This window comes from Sparus aurata, chromosome 6, assembly GCF_900880675.1.
Source record: "Sparus aurata chromosome 6, fSpaAur1.1, whole genome shotgun sequence".
Lineage (NCBI taxonomy): Eukaryota > Metazoa > Chordata > Actinopteri > Spariformes > Sparidae > Sparus > Sparus aurata.
This window is the reverse complement of record NC_044192.1, coordinates 36,681,946-36,689,923: the sequence shown is the minus strand read 5'-3', so window position 1 is coordinate 36,689,923 and position 7,978 is coordinate 36,681,946. Positions and strand designations below refer to the sequence as shown.

Sequence of the window (7,978 nt, the reverse complement as noted above, 5' to 3'; positions counted from 1 at the left end):
ATAGCATGTATTTAGTTTTCTCAAGATTTAGTGATAATTTATTTATATTAAACCACACATGAAGTTTGGCCATTTCGTGATTTACTGTTTCCACAAGTTGGTTCAAGTCAGTCCCAGAACAGAAAATATTTGTATCATCTGCGAATAATATTAATTTCAGAATATTTGACACTTTGCATATATCATTTATATATAGTATAAACAGCTTTGGACCCAGAACTGACCCCTGTGGGACCCCACAGACTATGTCCAAGCTAGTCGATGTGTTATCACCCATTTTGACATATTGGGATCTCTTGTGTAGATAGCTCTTGACCCACTGCAGTGCTACACCTCTAATGCCATATCTCTCCAGTTTAGCTATTAAAATATCATGATTAACGGTGTCAAATGCTTTTTTCAGGTCTATGAAAATTCCTATTGAATGTTGTTTTTGGTCAATAGCGTCAGTAATGATTTCCACAGACTCAGTTAGAGCAAAGGCAGTCGAGTGGTTCCTTCTGAATCCATATTGGCTGTCATATAGCAATTTGTGTTTGTTGATGAAGTTATCTAGCCTATTGTTGAATAGCTTCTCTAGGATTTTCGACAGTTGTGGCAGTATTGAGATTGGTCTGTAATTAGTAAACTCGTGTGTGTCACCATTCTTGAACAGTGGCACAACTTTGGCAACTTTCATTTTAGTGGGAAATATCCCAGTTTGAAATGACAGATTAAAAATGTATGTTAGAGGTGAAATAATTCCGTCTAATACTTTCTTAATTAGCCTCATGTCGAAGTCATCAACATCAGTGGAAGTTTTTGTTACGCATTCGTTGACCAGATGTCTAATCTCTGTGTCCTTCACTGGTGTGAGAAACATTGAGTTGGGAGTTCTGTCTCCATCATTATCAAAGTGGTCCCAGTGTAGGGGTGAGTCAGGAATGTCCTTGGCTAGCTCTGGCCCGATGTTTACAAAGAATTGATTGAATCTATTTGTTATGACTTCCGGATTTTCTTCCTGCATGTTGTTATACTTGAAGTAGGGAGGATAGTTAGGCTTTGTGCTTTTATTATTAGTCACATTGTTTAGAATATCCCATAATTTTTTAGTATACTTCATATTTTCTGCTAGTAGATTGCTGTAATATTCTTTCTTCCATTCCTTTAGGATGCTGTTTAGCTTGTTTTTATACCTTTTATATCTCACTTCAGACTGGGCCGTCCTTGATTTTAGGAACTGTCTATACAGATTGTTTTTCTTCCTGCAGGCGTTTATCAATGTTTTTGTGAGCCATGGTTTCTGCTCCTTATTCTGATTAGGGTGTTTCTTTTTCACAGGACAGTGTCTGTCATACAGTGTTTAAAATTTTTGCAAAAAGGAATCATATGCATCATTCACATCTGTTTCATTATAAAGATTATTCCAGTTTTGCCTCAGTAGTTCATTTTTCAGTATATTCATTCCTTCTTCAGTTCTGACCCTTATGTATGTGTTTTTGTTAGGTGTCTGTCTCACAGTGTATTTATAGTCATAGATAGCAAAGAGGTCACTTATATCATTTATCAGGAGTCCACTTACTATGTCATTAACGTTAGTAAAAATATTATCAATTAGAGTAGCGCTGTGTGTCGTGATCCTGCTTGGGCGTGTGATGAGAGGTTGTAAGCCCATTGTATACATCAAATTAATGAACTCGTCAATTACCGGTTTTGTTTCGGATTGAGCAAGTCAATATTTATATCACCACAGATAAAAACTCTCTTTTGACTTGTTTCGGAGAATATTTCTCCCACACATTCATTGAAGTCCTCTATTTTTGAGTCTGGTGCTCTGTAGACACAGCTTACAACTATATTTTTACCTTTAGTTACACAGATTTCAATTGTCACACATTCCAATAAGTGATCCACAGCTTTAGACATGTTTTGTACTGTCTCATACTTGATATTATTGTCAATGAATAGTGCCACTCCTCCTCCGCCTTTGTTTCTCCTGTTAACACATACAAGATTATATCCATCCAGGAAAAAATCTGTGCCTTTGTCTTCATTAATCCATGTTTCCGACACTGCAATGATGGTGAAAGGGGTTTTGAAGTGATTTAGGTATTCCTTGATGTGGCCGAAGTTGGTATATAGACTCCTGCTGTTAAAGTGAATTAGAGACAGTTTCCCGTCCATCTCAGCGCTGTCTCTGTATTGAACTTCAGTATAATACTTGCAATTCCCAGTCATGTTGAAACAGAAGTGATTATCCGGGTCAATTCCTTCGTTCGGGTCAGATAAGGTATGATTCACATGTTGATTTGTAATGAACTCCACACTTCCTAGCTCAGCAATCCTTTCAGATATTCCCATCATACTTTCAGTCCGTGTAAGAACCGTTGAACTTTGCTGTGCTGTAGTTATGGAGTGTTCGTGAGCCATACCTTAGTTATTGTATTTCTCCAACTCATCCTTGCTCCTGATCTGGATTATTTTGACTTCTTCAGCTGATGCTCCATTTGTTTTGAAGTAGATTCTGCAGTTAGCAGAATCTACTTCAAAACAAATATATATACATATATACATATACATATACATATATATACACACACAGGACACAGAGACAGAGAGAGACACAGACAGAGATAGACAGAGAGAGACACAGAGACAGAGAGACACACAGAGACAGAGAGACACACTGAGAGAAGACACACAGAGACAGAGAGACAACAGAGACAGAGAGACACAGAGACAGAGAGAGACAAGAGACACACAGAGACAGAGAGACACACAGAGAGAGAGAGACAGAGAGACACACAGAGACAGAGAGAGACAGAGAGACAGAGAGACAGAGAGAGACAGAGAGACACACAGAGACAGAGAGAGAGAGAGACACACAGAGACAGAGAGACAGACAGAGACAGAGAGAGAGAGAGACACAGAGAGAGACACACAGACAGACAGAGAGACAGACAGAGACAGAGAGAGACAGAGACAGAGAGACAGACACAGAGAGAGAGACAGAGAGAGACAGACAGAGAGACAGACAGAGACAGACAGAGACAGAGAGACACAGAGAGAGACACACACAGAGAGACAGACAGAAGATATATACATACACATATATATATACATACATATACATACATATACATATACATATATACACATATACACATATATACACATATACATATATACACATATACATACACATATATACACATATACATATATATACACATATACATATATATACATATATATACACATACATATATATATACATACATATATATACATACATACATAAATATATACATACACACACACATACACACACACATACACACACACAAGCTTTGATCGTCTCAAGTTTATTATCATTTCTACCCTCACAATCAAATATGCATACATTAGTGACAAAAAGGTAAGCAACTGAGGTATGTTTTGATGAGCTAAAGGTGTGTAAACATCTGTGTCAAAGTAAACTAATTTCCCACTGCAGACAACCAGCAGCTCACAGAAATCAAAAGCTGTCTCATTTATTCCAAACCTATGTTATGAATTTGAAATCCATGGAAAACTGCACACACCCAGCACACTCATGACATTAAATAAAAAGATGTTTTGTCACAGAGGAATGTGTTGGTTGGAAAAAAATTAACAATGGCTCAATAAAGGTGAAAATGTGCAGACACACGAGGTAGTACAATTAAAAAGAATGAGGATTCTCTTAATCATCCAGGGTTCCAGTTCACGTCAACATAAAACAGACTTTGGTTGAAAGGCAAAACTTACAACGCAGATACATTACTTTGAGGTGGTTCATGGCACTAATGTTCTGAAAATGCCTCTATACTTCTTATTCTTTTACATTCCACTTCAGATCACAATAATACCTCAAAAATTTGAAGAAAAAAAAATGGAGTGATTAATTTGACAAGAAACAAATTCCAAACATTATTAAATATCTGCACAGCCTTGCACCTTTAACATAGATGACATCTGTTCCTTAGGTTACTTTAAAAAACAAACATTTTACTCAGCAAATACATGGTCCACACTAAAGGGAGAAAAAGAAATAGTGATTCATGTCTTATTCCAAATTATCAAATGTGCATTTGGGGAAAATAAATCTTCAAGACCATATACCCTGGATAATGAATTGGGCAAATTTGAATGTGCCAAATCAAAGAAAACTACAGCAGCTGATCTGGAGCCAAATTTTACCTGACAAACAATTTCAAGGCACCATAGGTATAAAGGAATTGAATACACTGGAACTCAGTGTCAATCAAGTCAAATTTAACTTACATGCTGACAAATACCGTGCTGTCCACACCGCATTTCAAGCGAAGGCAAAGAAGTGGAGTTAAATAATGTGGAAAAACTTGCATATCTCCAGAATACCAACATATTGAAAACAACATACACTCCATCATGTGTGCATATTGGGACATTGTTTTCAACAACATATCATAACAGACATGACATCACATTTCTGATTATAACCAAAAAGGGGGCTGAACAAATTACAAATACAAAAACATAAAATCAGCTCCTAAACTTCTATTTTGTTACACTTGACCTGGGCTTTACTTTCCTAGCAGCAACAGCAATTATATCAACATGTCCCTTTGAAACTCAAATACCTGAAAAGGCTCAGCCAGTGAATCTTGACGGAAACCTGATCTGCTAACTACACTTTGCCAAGGATGCACAGAGTATCTGTGCACTAAATAGAGGGTCCATTTGCAACACTGATGCTGAACTTTTGAAACATGGCAGATTGAAGTGGGTAAAGGGGCACTGTTTGTAGTAATTTACGTGTATTCATCACTTTTTTTTGGCTGTATCTGAGTGGATTGTAACATGACTTGGAAAAAGTGAGAACTTACCCGTCTCTCTCTGTTGTCTATACAACCCTATGGATCTCTTTGTGAAGGACTTAGGGCGGATTTTCTGAAACAGTCCCAAGGATGTGAATTTATGCACGTTCTCTAGTGTCTCCTCTGAGTGCCTTGCTGCACTATACTAATGGATCACAACTATAGTTAAGGTTAGTTAGAAATAGTCTGCTACTACTGTGAGACTATAGAATATGATGACATCCATTGCAAATTTTGTTCAATAGTTTTATAATAGGTAACCATCACTTCAAGCTTTGGATGCATCAGGGGATTGCAGGCATTTCCGTAAATCAATGAGCATGACTACCCTAAGATTAAAGGTTTCTTGCATTTTTACAACTATTTCAATCACTAATTAGCTACAACTGTCTCAACTGTATTCCAGAAAAATGACTGTATCATGATATATATTGATATTGCAATATAAAATTACATACCATGACAATGGATTTTACACACATGATAAACTCCTAGTAACTAGCCAACCCTCCCTTGTAGCATACCTCAGTGTAAACCAACGGATGTCTGGAGAAATTTAAACCCAACAACAGAAAAGGGTGATGACACTGACTCAAATCTCACTAGGGCAACACAAGTTTACTAGATCAATGTTGAACAAAAGGAAAATTAAGGAAATACACCAGCGCAAGACAGGTCAGCATGTGACATACAATCCTAATGGTCAGTCAAGTAAACATCTGACACAAGACCAGACTTAATTGAAATTTCCAACAAAATAACAAATACAAATCGCTACATGAAGCGAGAGGTTCAGTAGCATTGTGATCTGATGTCACACTGTTTTTATTAAACATCATCAAAGTGGCAGACTCATGGAGACAATCACCCCAGTGAACACACAAATGGTGTCTAACGTTGCAGCTTAGCTTAGATTTAGACAAATCACTGACATTTTCATGGGCACAGTCACTCTATTCTTTGATGTAGGAATGGCTACATCAAGTTTCCCACTATGCAGCAAACTAATGTCATGTTTCTTGTTTTATAATAATGTTCTAGGCAAGACAATCATTCTCTATCAGAATTGGCAGACAACTCTGCTGTAAACAAGCTCAAAGAAAACAAAAAAAAATAAATTCAGCATCAAAATTTAGGAGTAACGGCATTTCTTCTTTCTCATCTTCACAGTCTTTAGTTAAAAAGGTGGAGACCTTCTCTGATGTAGCATCTCCAGGTAGAAATACAAGTCTGCAGAGAAACACAAGATGAGAAAAGATGAAATAAAATTCATATTTTGTCTCAATATGAGGGACATTTGATGGAATGAAACGAGCTTTGGCTGGAGTGCTGCTGATTAAAAGAGCACTCTGTAGTTTTGGAGAAGAAATGTTAATCAGAGAAAATTCTGCAATGACTGATTTTTTTCTGCTGAAACAAACCAAATAAACTCTTTGTTTTCATGACTGAATATCATAAAGAATATGAAGATCAACTAAACTTTCCATCTCACCTCATCATGCACCATACACTGGAGATTTTAAAAACAGAAAACATAAAATGAAAATGTCATATAAGTAAATAAAAGCTTATTTACAGCCATAAACTACATGGTGCCCCCTTAAAATTTCTGGCTTACTGCAATGGATGGTAATGTGTTGTCTGAATACCTGTGTAATTTGTTTTGTTGTGTTCCTTCCTGTATGAAATAATGTTAACCTGAATCTCTTTTGGTTTGGAGTATGGACAAAACAAGCAATTTGATCAAATTTCTTTGGGCTTGAGGAAATGTTGATGTACACCGTATTAGAAAATTAAAAAGTCCCAGACTCTTGTGGAGTTTGATAAATGAAAAAAAAAAGCCAAGAACACTCATTTCATTCACAAATCAATAAATCCTACAACAAGCAAAATCTCTCTATGAAATCAAGGACTCTCTGTCTGTCTGTGTGTGTTTGCCTCAGATGTCTCTGCGGATCAGGATCAGACTGACCTGAGAGTTTCCACATGGCTACTGCGTGGTTCAAGGGTGTGCAACGTCGCATTTGTTTGGACTGCAATGATACCGTTAATAATTTATTTCAGAAATGTTTTACGAATTCCGCAAGCATTGCCAACTGTAGCCACCACAGTCACGTGCACACCAGAGCCAATCACTGCAGAGCCCACCGCCAACCCCCACCTTAAGAAACAAGCGGATTTATAGCTGCAGCGGTGCAAGCTGGACCGGGATTTTGCCGGTGGTTCGGTCACGTTCTGTGCATCTAAACTGACTGTTGTGGATTAAGGAGAGTAAACGAGTCCGGACCGAGTCTGTTTGGGTCTGAGGAGATCCGGAGACGCGCGGACATCAACGGGGAATCAGAATCTGTGGATGTTCGTCTGTAGCTAGCTGCTAGCCGCTAGCCGACCCACCTCCCGAGGCGACCCACCGGACGCACCGGCACGTCCAAAATCGGACTTGGGGTAAATCATGTCCGCCACACTTTTTCGCGAAAATTGCCATCACGTTTGCTTTGTGTCTGGTTCAGGAAGAAATGGTAAAAACTGGCTTTTGTCACGAAAGTACGGTGGCCAGGAGGTGCAAACCAAAATTACAAAATGTGAAACACTTTTACGAAGCTTGAGACAAATTTACATTTTGGAAAACATTTTTACATATCATAAAACAAAATTACATTTCAGAAAACAAATTTACATTTCAGAAAACAAATTAACATGATACAAAACACTTTTACAAACAACGAAACAAATTTACATTTCAGAAAACAAATTAACATGATACAAAACACTTTTACAAACGCTGAGACAAATTTACATTTCAGAAAACAAATTTACATTTCAGAAAACAAATTAACATGATACAAAACGCTTTCACAAACGCCGAGACAAATTTACAAGTGGTAAAAACACTTTAACAAGTCCCAAAACAAATTTACAAATAACATCAACCGGAAAGGGAATGTACCAACTCTGGGGTTAAACCGGAATTATACAACAAGTAGTTCCGACCAAGCGATCTGATTGGTCAACAAGACATTTTGACCGTGCTCAAATCAGCATGACAGCACGCCTGACTCATTACTCAAAATATTACTCCGCCAAGTCCGTGGCAATAGTGTATCCATCTCCATGGCAAC

General features: G+C 37.5%; 1 protein-coding gene across 1 annotated transcript in view; it reads right to left on the bottom strand.

The window, feature by feature from the left end:
- Positions 1-3,328: 3,328 nt before the first annotated feature.
- LOC115583516 (serine/threonine-protein kinase 35-like) overlaps positions 3,329-7,978 on the bottom strand; it is a 47,557-nt gene continuing 42,907 nt past the window's right edge. Inside the window, exon 3 of the mRNA XM_030420460.1 lies at positions 3,329-6,089. The gene's annotated coding sequence lies outside the window, so the exon portion shown is untranslated. The remainder of the gene's footprint in view (positions 6,090-7,978) is intronic.